The sequence below is a fragment of the Vidua macroura genome, chromosome 8 (assembly GCF_024509145.1).
Source record: "Vidua macroura isolate BioBank_ID:100142 chromosome 8, ASM2450914v1, whole genome shotgun sequence".
NCBI lineage: Eukaryota > Metazoa > Chordata > Aves > Passeriformes > Viduidae > Vidua > Vidua macroura.
In genome coordinates, this window is record NC_071578.1 from 10,242,123 (window position 1) to 10,258,000 (window position 15,878).

Genomic DNA, 15,878 nt, shown 5'->3' on the forward strand with positions numbered 1-15,878 from the left:
GCAAGGGTTTTACCTGAAGGTGTACTGCCCACACTCTCCACTGTACACTTTGGAAGCATCTATGCTACAAACTCTGACTGTCCCTGAGCCCTGTGTGGCCTTGCACTGCAGCGTGAGTGTATGGCCAGCTTATACAGAAATTACTTCTACCCCCAACTCTTCTAGATGGGAACACTCATCACTGATGTCAGCTTTGGAAGAGTTTCAGGTTCTTGGCAAACAGAAGCTGCAAGACCAACAAACCTTGTGCCAAGTGATGTCTTGCCACCACTGGTCTATTCCAACATGGATCCTTCTAGCCTACTACTGCAGCCTGGATAAAGACATGCTCTCTCCATCTCCCTCTGCATCACACAGCTGTCAAAATCTCTGCATTTCCTGGGATCCTTCCCTGAATATTGTTGAGAGGGCTCTCCTGATTATGTTATGATTTCGAAGGCAAATCAAGGTTTTCAAAAAGGGATGGAGAGAGGGGAAATCAGGCAGCCTCCGATCCTTTGGTGAAATATGGGGGATCTGGCTGAAAGATTTGGATTTCCTGCAGGTGTCTCCTGGGCTGCAGCATGGAGTGGTAACTGACAGTCTTGGCTGTATCTCCCAGTGGCTGATCAGTCTGTTCACACTATGCAGATGTTAAATGCAAATCACAGATGTTCAGTGAGTGCAGGGGTTGGCCTATATACACTTTGAGTTACGTGGACACGTGAGAGAGCATCCACTTCCAGCATTCAAAGCCACAGCACTGCAGACAGCTGTGAGCAGGACACTTCTGAAAACTTGGGAGCCCCACCCACATCTCAGCACTTCAGGGAGTAGGATTGTTCTCATCTCACACTGAGCCTCTATTTACCTTCCTTTTCACTCTCTTCTCTGACAGTACTATTTGCTCTGTTGTGCTATCACTAGCTGCCATCCTTCAGCCTGTCCAGGCTTTGTTTCTGTCCTCCTCTCCAACTGTCTCCTGGATTGGAAACTCCTTGGAACACCTATATAGTTGTCAAATGCACGTTGAAACAGGTTTCTGTATCTGCACTCAAAATTCCTAACTCAATCAGATCCCAAATAATTATACTAAAAGCAAAACTATGATTCTGAAGCTGAAGTGATATATCTAGGACTAATTTTATTCACAGCATAACGTCTGGGCCTTTGGGTCCTATTTGTTGCACATCTTGAGGTTTTCTGCTTTGAACTATAGGGCAGAAGCTTCATTTAAATGAATAAAACAAAAAAGAGAGACTACCTGTAATTGCATGACTTCCAAAACTAGAAAAGGCAATGTCAAAAACTTTTGAATAGTGATGCTCACAGTAATAAAAATTATGCCATTTTGGAAGGTGCCACCTCCAGAATGAACTCACAGTTGCTCAGTAACACAACTGCTCATCCCTTCCTAACCCCTTTGATCTTCAGAGGCACCGATGAGACAGGGCTGCTTCAACTCAGTAGAAAAAGATCAAATGCAGTAACCTGGATTTCACAATGAGAAGGTGATGAGAGCAGCATACGTGGCCATCTGCCCAGCAGAGGAATGGAATCAATCAATGCCTGGCATTTCTCTCACCCCTTCATCTTCATACAGATGTAAGACTGACCTCAGTGCCCATCCGCCACTTTCTCTTCCCAACTCCCAGCTCCTCTATGTCATTAGAGGAGAAATGACAAGAAATTGCAAGAAATTTGGACAGTTATTAAGAGATGTCAAATAGCAACAGATGCTCTGGAGCAGATTTCCCCCTAAATTTATATATTGAGGATCTCCTATTATCGATCTTGGACATCAGTCAGAAAGTATTTTAATCCCTGGTGAATATAATGAATTATATTTTAGTGTAGCACAAAAGACAGTGTTACCAGCTAAACCCCTTTTAGGCTGAGCTGTGCTCACAACAACATGCTAAACCCAACAGCCACCACAGGCCACAAATGCTCGGCACCACGTTCTCCTTCTGACTCAAAAACACAGCCCAGGTGCCACTGGTATGGCCGCATGTAGGTAAAGATCACTTGCCACCAACTTTTCCATGTGCTGCCAAGCATGCAGGTATTGCAATTTCCTACCCTGGCTAGAAGATATAATCTTATAATCCTGCATTTGACTATCAGGGAACATGCAAAGAAAGCTGTAAACACCAACATAAAACCCAGGCTGGTTAATTATAAAGCCCAGTCTAATAAAAACTCTATCTTTGTTAAAAGGTGGTTAAAAATAGACCTGCTCTTTAAATAGCCAGCGGTGTCCTGTGCCCTGGTTCTCACTAATACCATTGTAATTATCCTTCTAGGGATACACAGTGTGCTCACAGCCGCCAAGTCAGCGCAGAGTCCTCCTGCATGCTGCCAACATGCCTGCAAAGCAGCTGTGCCATTCATCAGAAACCTGCCTCCTTGCAGAGGAGGCACTAACCTGCTTTGCTGCAATCTACGGATTTTCAGCTTTACTGCTAGAATTAGGTCACCGGCAAAGATAGCCAAGATTTTCCAAACTCTCCACCTATTCTTGATTATTCTGTTCAGAGGTTTCCTGGCTAAGCACAATGCCTTTGAAATGAAGAGGTATTTGGACTCCTGCAAGGCTTCTGCAGTCAGACACTGAGATGCAGGGATGCTCTCACTCCATAATCCTTAATGGCCTCTAAAACTGCCAGGCAATGGGAAAGTTCTCCAGCTCAGATCTACTGTCATCAGGTCCTTCCAGCCTCTCCAGAAGAAATCAAAGATGGTGCACACCAGAAAACAGACAAATTAGCAAGGATCTGCAGGGATCCTTGAAGACCCATGCCAACACTTGAGCCTGGCAGAACCCAAGGCAGCAGACAGCTCCCCAGCAGGCAGCTGGAGAGTAGCCAGGGACTGGTATGCTGCCTACAGCAGAAAAGCTCCCCCTGGTCATAGCAGGGTGTCATAGCAGTAGAAGCACACACAGTACCTCAAAGCCTCTGCTTCTTTGCAATGCTACTGAAAGAGATCTTGGACTTTGATGCCTTCCAAATACAGACAGGTTTTAAACTTGTACTTTCATCAACCAGCTGAAAGAAGCAAGCATTTGCTTCATAAGACAGACATTTGTACATCATTCAAAGAGTAAAGAATGCTATTAACTTGTTATTTGGGAAAAGGTATTTCCTGTTTTTAAAATAATGAGTGGGAAATTTGTCAATATCAAGAAAAATTCTGATCTGGTACTAGAAGTTATTTTTGTCATTAACATAATTTTTAAAATTACACAGGCAAGTTATAGCCACTAAGAACTTTTACATCACATACATCTATTTTCTGAAGCTTACCTCATGGAAGAAAATTCCTAATGAAAGTATATTCTAAGAATGTGACCATTTGACATACTTGTTTACACAAAACCTTTTATGCCAGAAGGAAAGCATGTGCTCTTCATCTAATATCTCTTCACACTGTCAGAAATATTTAAGGAGTCATCAAATATCTACTGTACCTTTCAGGTATAGAGGGCATACATCTGGAACAAGGGAAGCAGTGCATGTAATTTCACCTTGTAAAATTATTTTAAATTTAACCTCAAACTTCCCAGGGAAAATAAATTACCAGCCAAGGTCATTCTTTGATGTATGTTTTGAAAAAAAGCAGTAGGAAGGAGAACTTAAAAGATCCTAGCAGTACTTTTCTTACTGGATAAGGATTTCTGCACAGAAAAACCAACAATACTGTATTTCAAGAGGCTAGGAGTTGGCTAACAGTAAGTGACAAATGGTTTTAACTCAAGTTACTCAAGAGGGGAGTCTGAACAGAGCATAACTCCCAGCACACTGACAGTAGGTGAGCCATGTCCTGAACTCACACATACAGAGGTACCAGGAAAAAAGCGTTTTTGAAAGGAAGCACCAGAGAATGTGAAAACACACCTTGCCTGCTTAGCTGGTGTGATGTGCTAATACAAACTCTTTCTCAATACAGTTCTTCCAAAGAGCAGCCAAGTTGATTGCCTAGAAAATGAAAACAATATAAACTTCAGGGGGAAAGAACAACACAAACCCCCTGCCTTGCCCTTTCCCCTTTAACCGGGCACCTTCCTCATATTTTCTTTCTCTCCTGTAGGGGTGTGTGAAGGCCAGGAAATGTAAGATGGCTCAAACAAGAAAAAAGCATGGAGCTGGCTGCGTGGAAACAACTTCCCTGGGCTGGAAGCAAGACAAAATGTATCTGTAAGACATGCAAATTGCTCCATTTGCTTCAGCTCAACTACAAAACTTCTAGTGCTTTCAACAGGGCTCAAAAATAATTATATTAAGCATAGGATGCTCTACCTAGTGAACTTTTGATCAGCTGGAGAAGACCATTATGACCCCTGTCTGGGTCTTCAATGCCACAAATGGATACAAATTTGATTCCCCAAACCAAGAACAGCTGTAGTTGAGTAAACTAACATTTGTAGGAGGATTAGCTGCCTTATGCTTGCTGACCCTGTATTTTCCCAGCAGGAGAAGGGTTAGGACCCCACTTGGAACAAACCAGACACTGAAAGGTTCATGGCTTGTTTTGGAAAGAAAATTTATTTAAAAAGACAAAAAGACAGAGAAGCTGGAACACCTACTCCTCTAGTTTGGTGGAAACTGGTTTCCATTTGCTCTGCTATCAGAGCAGTATTGAGAAAATAACCACATGACCTTACAGAAATACCTGCAGCAGCACCACTATAATCACAATCACACCCTCCTTCCTTGCTCTTTTGTAGTGCTTATGTCACTCTCAGGGCCTCATGAACTTAGGCAAGATTCACTATTGCTTCACCAATCAGATATTTTATTTTCTGTGTTGCATCCCATCCTGGGATGACTCCTTGTTGGTTTCAAAAAACACTACTGTTAAAAAATCATAGCTAAAAAACAATAAAAAGGTCATTTTCTCCAAACACAATTCACCTAGAGGGAGCCTGTGGTGGGTTTCCTCAGCATGAGAGCCAAACTACAAACCAGAAGGATGAACTTTTTGAATATCCTAGTGCAGTGCTAGTCAGGAGCTGGCAGAGCTTGCAGGCACTTTCAGGAAGGGCAAAGTAGCAAACTGGAGATGACATTTCCACAAGGAGGAAAGGGTTATGCAGCAGGCAAGACCTTTAAGTGAGAATCAGACCTGTCCACAGACAGCTTGCATGACCCCAGGTAAATCCTTTAGGAACTGAAGTACTCTCCACTCATCCACAAAATGGAGCTAATCCTAATTCCTTCATGCAGTACTGCACAGCTATAGCTACTCTTGGTTTTCAGGTGCTCATGTAGCTCAGCAATGACAATGGTGGGAAGAGCCGAGAGACCAGGATGCTCTGGGAAGCCAATTCATCCAGCTTTCTCTGGTAGTTAATAAGGCTCAGAGTACAATATGGCCACATTTCCCAAAATGGATCAGTAATTCCTCACTACTCCATATATGCAACAAAAATCTATCTGAGGTCTTCTGTTATCTCTGTCCCAAGCAATTCTAAAGATGGAATTTCAAAGGAGTTTAGTCATAATCAGGAAGACAAGATGAAGGCTGTATTGTTGACACTGCAATCACAGAGTCATAAAACTTTTTACTTTAAAACTTTTAGTTTCTGATGCCCTACTGTTAATCCCATTATGGTTTAGGCCCCATAAAAATATACACCATAGCTGCTCAGACATCACACTATTTTAAAAAACAAACACCTATATAGGATGCTTCCTCTTCTTTCTGTTTTTTAAATACAAGGGTTACACTGGTTCATTGGTTTTATGTGGGGGATAGGAAACACTAAACTCTAGGTGCTGGGTTACCCCAAGTACCACCAGAATTGCAGGGAAGATTAAAAGAGTTGGCAAGATTAATCATATTTTTTACTTTAAATAACAGAACAATTTAAAAAAAGAGCTCCTTTTAAATGAAAAAAATAAAAAATTCTTTAAGCACCTTGTGCAATTTGCTTTCCCTGGATGGCTTATGGGAGTCCCCTGCTTGTGTACCACAGCTTTCCATTCTGACAGCTTCTGAGCACTTCCAGTGTGCCCATCACACAGTACAAACCCCTTCCTATTCTGCTCTTTCCCCACCACGTGTACTCTTTGCAGAAATCACTACAACACACAACTCAGAGAAACTCCAAGAGACACTCATGACTCCAGAGAGCCTTCAGGAAAACACGTGAAGTATATGACACTAGATATAAGATTTCACTTCTCCTCTCTTTTTGCAATCCCTTCACTGAAATATATCCAATATGTGCTTTTTCCAGTGAATACCAAGCCTGTAAGCTGCTTCTCCAAGCCAAAAAAAGTTTAAAAGAGGTCACACCACAGCGAACAGGCTCTGCACATTTCCTAAGAGGGTCCTATTACATAGACTATCCATGGGAGATGAAGTGTTCCCATCCAGTTTCCCAATTTCTTTGGCATAGAAGTTGCTCTTTGGGTTAGGTGAAGTGGGAAACGCATGCATTGGAAAAAGAAAAGGGCCATGTATTTTGTTCCCCACATTTGCCTGTCTCAGCCAGAACTCCTCAGCATACTTTGATGGTCTAACAGAGTGATTCTTGCTAGGGAAGTTGACTGATATATTCAGCATTTGGGACTCCTCACACTCACAGAGGCACTCAGCTTTGTATGGCTTTTTTTCTTTCCCTGAACAATGCTGAAATAATTTTCTTCTTAGTCAGATGTTAGACAAAACTTTCTAGCAGTAACCACAGTTAATCAGGGCAATAGGCTGCACTGTTTCCCTATGCAATCCTGCTGTCAAATGCTTTTAAGATCATGCTAGATTGGCACCTGCCAGAAAAAGCTTTAGATGGAGCTTATCCTGCCTTGGGATGAGGGCACCAAATGAGTGCTGCAGGCTCCTCTCAGCCCCATCTCTCACAGCTTCAGAAAACTTCAGAAACCACAGAAATCTGAAGAACACAATTTCTTGCTCTCCTTTAGATACAGAGCCTGACCCAGTTGCAGGGGCAGCATGCTGAGTCTCCAGAAACCTCTCTGAGGTTCGACCTGGGTGACAGAGCAGAAGATCTGCTCCAGAGTGGCAGCTGCAGCTGGCAAAGGGCATTAACGCCATGTGTGTAGGAGCAAACAAGCAAAGTAAAAGGGAGGATATTGGGCATCTGCAAGGCACTGTTTCCATTAGCAGAATGAGACAGCTCCCTGCTGTGCACGTTGGCAAGGAAAGACCAGGAGCAAAGCAAATAACAGGAGGGACTGCAGGGAAGAGGAACCCCCCACCCAAACTGCTGAAACTGGCTGCACCCCAGCAAGCTCTGCAGTTACACAGCTGCAAACTTGGAAAAGGGCAGACAGCTCTGAGGAGCTGTTTCTCTATGAGAAACACTGGAAACAAACAGAGATCAAAGGGAAACACCAAGCTGTATACACAGCTGGGGCTGTCTTCCCCAGTTAAAAGGAGAAGGGCACGTAGCTTTTAACTGCAAGCTCTCTGTGTGCGCTCGCACGTAAGCGTGCATCTGGGCAAACGCGCCAACTCGCCCCACGCTCGGCCTCCTGGCATTACCGGAGTGTAGCTAATGAATGGTATGTTCCAAGCTGTATGGAAGATTCCCACACAGATGGGCAAAACCTGACTGAGCAACCCACAACTCAACCCCCCCCCAGGGAACAAGGGCAAATAGGTGGAAATAAAAGACATGGGAGATACAAAGCAACCTCTGTTTTAGCCTCTGATTTCTACAATAAACCTACCGCACTGCCCCTCCTTTTAGAATTACTAATTTGAATGATTTCATTGAGTTTCCAGAATGAGCAGAACAATTCCCATCTAAGGGCTGGGCTTTGACCATGTGGAACTAGAATTAATTACCCAACTTTTCAGCAGGTTGTGTCTTTAAGTAGTCCTGTAAAGTCTCTCCTGAGAGGAAAATATGGAGAACACATTGCCCAGAACTTCCTGGGAGAGCCAAAGCAATCCCTCCTGCAAAATCCAGCTCTGAGAGAAAGAGGAGATTAACACATTGTAGTTGCACATGGAAATGCTGGTAGTTTCCTGCTGTCAGGTCCTGGAACACTCTTGGTTGACCAGGCTCTTCTTCAAGGCTATTGACAGCCACAGTGGGCTCCTCAGGGCTGACCTCACCTTTAAACCTTCCTGTTCTGTTCCTTTTCTTTCCTGGGATGCTCACAGGGAGATCTTCCTGCACACAAACATGCAGCAAAATCAAATCTGGCATCAACTACCTTTCCATATATCCCTCCTGATGGCTGTATGGCTTTGCCAGACTTCACCCATGTGGAAGGGTCCTTACCCTTTTACTATAAACACACCCACTTAATCACAAGAAGAGCAGTGTCTATCAAATGCCCTCCTTTTGTTTTTGCATTATGCACTGTCCTGAAGAGTAAGGAACCCTTGGCACTGCTCCCCAAATGACTCAGCATAACTACAGCACTGTAGAGACAACCAGAGAGGAGCAACAACTGCCCAAGTGAAGGAGCAAGTATTCACTCGAGAGCCATTAAGAGCTCTGCTTCTAAATGATTCAGATGCTTTTAGATATTCCACCCTGGCTCAGCCACCAGACAACGCAGAGATAGCAGCCTGCACTTGACTTTGCAAGCATGACTAAATTTTGTGCAGCTGCTTACTACGTACCATGATACAAACCACACCCTTACCATGGGAACTGCTATCAGTCTGGACCATGTGTGAGCCCCTGATACCATGCACTGAGTCTGCTTCTATAAAAGTAACGCTGAATTTCAAACTCATGTCCTGTTTCCACTGGTGGCTTCATGAATAAGCTTTCCTGTACCAATCCTCCTTCTTTCCCTCAAGCCCTCCTGTGCAGAAACCCTTGTACAGTTACAAGATCATTCTGTAACTGCTACATCCCCTTTCCTACCTCACCTTTTGTGAGCTGAACATGCTCATTTGCAAAATCTCCCATTCACAGCAATCTGTTCTTCATCCTGAGCCTTATAAGTACTGAACTCCCAGGCAAAAAACAAAAAAAAAAAAAAAGAGAGAGAGAGAAAAGCATCCATGCTTTGCAAAAGCTTTTCATTTTTCCCCTAAATAAGTCATGTTGCTTTATGAATGTACTCTCAAAGGTAAATAATTAACAAGCAAGAGGGACAGAAAATCTTATTACATGGCTAATGGGAAGTGATGCTCAGGCAGCAGTGTACCCATAAAGTATAGCTTCAAAAGACAGCCCCTAGGCCTTCTTAATGGAACATTGGGCTGAAAACCTGACTCGTGCAGGGATTCCTCTGCATTCCTCCAGACTCAGACAAATCCAAAATCTTTATCTGAGATTCAGCCTGCATCTAACAGACTCAAGTCTGTTTCACCTCTGAAAATCAGGATACTCTTAATTTTGCACAGGCACTATAAGGAACAACCACAATGATCACTAGGCAGAGATGATCTGTATTGCCACACAAATTCAAACTCCCAAGGACAGAAGGAAAATTGGTAGATTACACCATCTACTGCTATGTTCTGCCATGCCCCTGACGTAGCCCTGTCCATGTTATACACTTGTTTCATGTGAGAAAAATTCCTGACCCTTGGTTTCACATTGCTTATTTAATTGTTTATGGTTTTCTCATGCACTTTTTGGGAGGAAACCTGTGAGGTCTGTTTGCCCACAGTTATGCAAACTACTCAGGGTGACCAGCACCATTTGCAGCCAGGCAAGAACCACAGCAATCACAAGATGAAGAAACCCTTCCCTCCTTTCCCAGGCAAGGTTGTGAACACCTGTCACACACTAGCATTTACCATCGCAGCACCCAAAACTAGGAGTTAGACCATACTGCTGCCTCCCAGAGCAGCAAATGTGCCTACACTTTGTGTCCATCTTCTCTTTCCTTATGGGAGAAGGTGTCAAGCAGCACCTCCTGGCCGTGGCCAGCACTGAGGGGACAGAAGGAGTGAGCATGAAGTTTTGAAGGAAGGTGGGATAGGGGAAATTTGTGTGAAGGAGAGAAAAGGCAAGCAACCAGCCAGAGATGTAGATCAATGAAGCAAAGGACAGGGTCAATGCAACCTTGTCCCTGCTCCTTTTCTTCATCCAGGCACCAGCTCTGTGCATGTTTCTGCTTCTCACCTGGCAGAGGTCACACCAGGAGATACCTGGGGGCATCCCACTCTTCCCATCTTCCTTTGCAATACAAGGTTAGAGGTTATCAAACCTGTCATACTTCGGTAAAAATAGGCCACATACAGAAAACAGAACAAGAGCATGCTTCCTTTTCTATCCCACTTCCTTTGGTTATTACAAGTCTGCATGGGCTACATTATTACATGTACCAGATATAGATCAACACATACAACTCCAACTTCTGCCCCAAGAGTACAAGGTCCTGAAATTTGTCGTTAACAGGTGATCTGTCTCAAAATTATGTTCCTATTACCTCATCTTCCCTACAGCAGAAACTCCCAACTGGCTTTTTGCTAGCAATGCTTTCAGGCCCACGAGCAATGTAAGTCACTTGAACAAGAAAAGTTGTTACATCAGGACTGCTGGCTCTCAGCACCTCAAAAAGCACCCTGGGAAAAAAATAGCAAGCCTGCAAAGTCTCCAGAGATCCATTTAGGAGAGAGATGGTAAGTACAGAGCCATGACATGACTGAAAAAGGAGCCAGGAAAGCTGAATGCTTGACCTCCTACTTGGAACCAGAGATCCAAGCTCACTGATTAGAGAGGGCATTTGCCCAGTCTTCATAATTTTTTGAGGACAAACATAAATATACAGAACTGGAGAGGGTTCAGCCTGAAAGAAAACTATGGCAATGCAACCATATGCAAATGCACCAAGTGCAAATCTGAGGATGCAAGTTTGGGAAGAGATTCAGGAACCACAGCTGGCAATGATGCACTCCAAATCAGACTGGTGACCTCTGATTTGGTGCAGAGACCTGACTGCAGAGAATGTTTCTTTGGAAGATGGGGGTTTCCTCTCAAGTCTCCCTTCTGAGAGGCAGGACGATGAAAGGATTCTCAGCATCAGACCATTATGACAAGGCCAATTTCTTTCTACAGTTCTTTCTACACCATGGGAGAAAAACACATCAGAAAGTGCCCCAAACATGTCTTAATTAAGAAGGGCTTTGTGATAAATATGTTTCTGAAAAATGGCTTATAAAAGTGATTTTATTGTGTAACATTGTTGAAACAAAAACATTTTTCTTTGTGACAGTTCATCCAAAATAGTAGTATTGTTCTTTTTCCTCTTCTTTCTCCAAGAGCTATTGGATTCCTAAGGGAGGTGCAGATATCTGGGAGCAGAGAGGATGATAGGCATGCATACATTCTTCACTGCATCTCTTTGAATAAAAAATAAATCATATTGAAACTAGAAATTCCTATATGAGCAGTACTAAAGGACTTTAAATGAAATGTGGATCATTTTGTTTCCTTCAAATCTTGGCATGGAGACTAACTGTCCCTTTGCAGCAGCTGTACTCAGAGTTCAGAATGTTCAGAAACCCAGCCAGTGTGAAACAAAGCCTTTGCAGACTTTCAGTTGTAACTGAATCAAAATGCTGCTTCTGCCCAAAGAGGCACTTTGCATGAGCAAGTGTGGTGGTCAGCCTTCCCCAGTGTTACACCAGTGACTGGCGAGTTCTCAGAGCAATGCAAAGAAACAGCAAAAGGCAGGCTGACACTAAACAATGCTGGCTGAGCCTGAATGTACCCAGAAAGAACAGCTCTCTGACAGTTTTACTCCAAAAACCACCAGCTTCACCCTCTCCAGGTTAAGCAAAAACAGGAACAGCACTATAATAAGTTATCCAGATCTCCTAAAACAGAGAAACATGCTGCAGCTCTGTTGAAAATTGTTAGTCCCAGCTGAAAACAGAGGCATCTGTCATCCAAACAACAGAGCTGAAGACAGCTAACTACCTCCAGCTCTTGTTCCACACTGGCCTTGGAGACAGGAGAGTTTAGCTACAGTTCCCACAAGGAGCAAGTTGGATCAGTGCATGCTATGACCTTTGGATGTGTCAAAGAAAGATGCATGCTCAGCTGTGTTGGATATGGTTTGACTGCTGCAAGGAACATCACAGGTTCCAAGTTTTATTAATGAGGAAAACAATATGTACTGTCAACGTTTGCTACATGAAGTTAGCATGAAAACAAAGCCCACTCCAGAGAACAAATGAAATTTACTGGATTTGTTTCTTGTTCCAGCTCTCCTGATAAATAGCACTGAACTCAACACCACATTGATTAGTTGGTTCAAGACAAACACTGATCAGATTGCCTTGGCAAGTATATATAGCACTACAAAAGCACAATCATCCTTGTCTATTCAGAGTAGCAAGGATTCACCATACTTTCATTTCCCTTCCTTCTATCTTTCCCAGCCTAGACAGCTTGTCTGCACTACTTAAAAGCCCTACCTTAAAAGCTTTTCCTAAGACACACTCAAAGCCCTTATTCTAAAGAAACAGAACCAAACGGTGCAAATGCTGCAGAGCCTCAGAAGGCCCCCATGTTTCAGTGCAAGCTGACCCAGGTCATTGTTCTCTCCTCAACTTTCAGCAGGGCTTTTTGTTTATCTTACCCACTGCCTCAGATAGGCACCCGAGCACAACAGTCAGCTCTGGGTGAGAAACCGCCCTGGAGAACCACTGCAAAAAACAGTCTCTCACGTCAAAGAAAGAATGGGTGAGGAACCACAAGATGGGGAATTCTGGTAAGAGTCAGGCTAAAAACCACAGTACTTGATCCTTACTATGTGTTTGTCTTCTTTGCTTCTGATAATCTCAAAAGATATCAGAGAGAAAGGATGTTACATCACTTCACTCTGTGCTTTTACATGAAACAAACTTTTAGCAACTTGGTTTAGATGTTTGTCTCCTTTCGACTTTTTCCTTTTTCTTTCTAAATTATGTACTTCTGCAAAGCCACAAATTCTGCAAGATCTTCAGAAAATTCTATTTTCAGTGATCTCAAGGTCTCTTGACCTCCTTGGTCTATCTTTTGTTTGAACTGAATTATTGTTACCATAAGAAAAATATGCTCTCATAACTCATTCTTTACTGAATTACTCAGCTTTGTTTTCCTTCCTTCTGCTGTATTACAAAGCAATCATCATCAAAACCTAATAGAACAATGTATGATCTACAGAAAAATGCTGGTGGTTTTTATTTTTTAAATTTGATCAAAAGCATTACAAAACTCTTTCTTGTTCTGTCAGGAGATGTAACTTTTCTGACAGATATCACCGCTGTATTGGTCTACCAGAACTGCCACTTCACAGAGCAGCAGGATGTCACCTCAGAGCTGTGTGTCTTCCCTTAATACCACACTGACCACATCCTCCTAACACTGCCATGTGTCTAAATGTTCACAGACAACAGCTAACACCACTATCTGTACAACACACAACATTTACCTTTAGCCTGAATTTCAGTTGTTATCCTTTTGGAGAAAATATTACACTTGCAAACTTCATCTTTCAGTCACACGTTTTATCTTGTTTTCTTTCAGAAAACGATGAAGTGTTGCTTACACTTCAGGTTTTTTGGTAGGCGTGTTAAAGGACTAAAATATTTCATTTTAGTTACATATTGCAGCAGATGAGAAGAATGTTGGTTTCTTGTTTAAATGCAAGCTATGACTCATCCTGAGCAGAGATAAACTGAAACACATACCCATTAAATAAATTTTTTCAGCATGAGGATTAATGACAGATAATATGTATAAATTAACTTTAATCTTTTACAACAAACGAAGTCCCGTATATAAATGTCACTGCAATCTTTTCAAATAAAAAAACCCAAATCAAAGCCAGAAGAGGAGTCATTTAAATATTGCAGCTAATGTTTGGTACCAAATCAAACAGCTCCTTAACAGAACCAATGGAGTGTTCTGGAGTGACATATTTTCAAGCAGTAGACCTTTAAAAGTTGCTTTAATATTTTAAAATACATAATTTTAAATTTAAAATAATAATTTTAAAGGGGTACACATTAAAACACCACCAGCTCTGCAATACTGAGTCCCAGTTAAATCACATATTCAAAAAGGAGAAGAGCATTTTGTTTGACTAATATTCTCTTGCTACTGCTTGAAACAAACTCTGTGTAATTGTTGAATGGGTTAAACCAAAATTTAACCGAACATAAGAAGACTGCTGTTCACAGACAAGAAGAGAAAAAAACAGAGTCAGAGACCTAATAGTGGACAATTTTGAAAATTATAGTGTGTGTCAATAATAGAGATAACAGTGAGATTCAGAAGGAATAATCTCAAATAATAGGGAAAATGAGCACCTGTCAGCCACAAAGCCATTAGTATCAGGGCTTTTATATTTGCAACAGTTAAGTCTGGAGACACTGACAAACTTAACAACAGAGCAAATAAAACATGGAGCTGAGGAACACAAGAAACAATCCCCCTCACTCAGAAAACACTGCTGTGGAGTTTGAAAATAAATGCTTCCAGTATGCAACTCGCTGCCCAAATCACTGGTAATGAACACTGCAAACATAGCAAAGGCACCACAGCATCTAGCTGGGTTTGCAGATGTGAGTAGCTGATCAAGCCACAGCATCTGCATCAAGGGACAGACAATCCCAAACCAGGAACACTGGACTCCTGACCTAAGTTCCCAGATACAGGAATCTGCCTGTACAGAGCACCCAATATGATCAAACGTGTACCCTTCTCAGAAGGATGAAAACCAAAGGCTTGTAAAACCATGTCTGAGACAGACCTGGAATACAGTGCCCCAGAATGGGAAGCCCTGGAGGAAAGACCTTGCTGAGAAGGCTGATGGTTAGGAATCTTCAGCCTGGAGCAGGTGGGGACTAAGGAGAATAACAGACAAAAGGAGAGGAAGAAAGAGATATTACACCAACTGAAAATGGAAGGACAAATTCTGCAGCAAACATCTTGTCAATATTCAGGAAAAGGAGGCATAAGGGGAAGCTGAAGTAGTAACATTCCTCTCACGAGTAACACTTTTTGACATGCTAGTCAATAGTCAATCCTTATGTATCCCCACCTCAGATAATATAACTGTCCTCAGTTAAAGACAGGGAATCAAGGCAGAAACTTCCTCAACTCAGACAACTGGTACCCAGCACATCCCAACTCCATCAGTCCACAGGAGTCCTTAGCTGGACAGTAAGTTTGTAACACTGGCTGCTAAGATCCCACCCACACAGAAACTGAAGTTTTGCTGCCTGCCCTCAGGCTAGAAGAAGATGATCACATATCCATGCAAACTTGGCCAATGTGATAGGACCAGGATGGTAGAGGGAAAGATAGAGACAGCTCTGCTCTAAAGCTGTACTGAGTAAAAGCAGCATTTGCAGCAATAATTAGATATGCAAATAAGCACATTGAAGATTAGTGACGGTTTACTGTTGTCATGGAGAAAAAAAAGCACCTTCAGTTCTGGGTCAGACCCAAGGACTGCATTTTCTTTCCCTCACCGGTAAATAGAACTGGAGAGAGCACTGGAAAACCCAGGAGCCAACACCCCTCAACACAGCTCAACCTGGGACTGGAGAGGCTGAAGCTCAGGGAGCAACATAACCCAAATAAAAAACCCTCCCTGCACCAACCCGGAGAGATAAGACCATGGCAACTCTGTAGATACTCAAAAATATCAGGAGGTAGAAGCACAGGCTGGAAGAAAACACCCAGACCATGCAAAGGCCGAGCTGCTTCCCAGCATGGCTGCTGCTAGGGGGAGGCAGATGTGGGGGAAAATGGGGGCTTTTTTTTATTACTAAAAAGACCTCCCCAATGGACTTCTGCGTACACTTAACTAGACAGGGAAACAAGACCAACATGAGGTACTCCAATTCCCTTGAAGCCACATGGGAAGATCTTGTCTGAATAAAAATACACACATGGCTCAAAGCCTCTGTGTGTCTTTGGCCATCCTCACAGTCCTCCCATCCCTTGTTAAATG

The 15,878-nt window shown here is 42.7% G+C and overlaps 1 protein-coding gene across 2 annotated transcripts in view; it reads right to left on the bottom strand.

Annotated features, from left to right (window-relative positions):
* Positions 1-15,878, bottom strand: part of MXI1 (MAX interactor 1, dimerization protein) — a 55,760-nt gene that overhangs the window by 11,887 nt on the left and 27,995 nt on the right. The window lies entirely within an intron of this gene.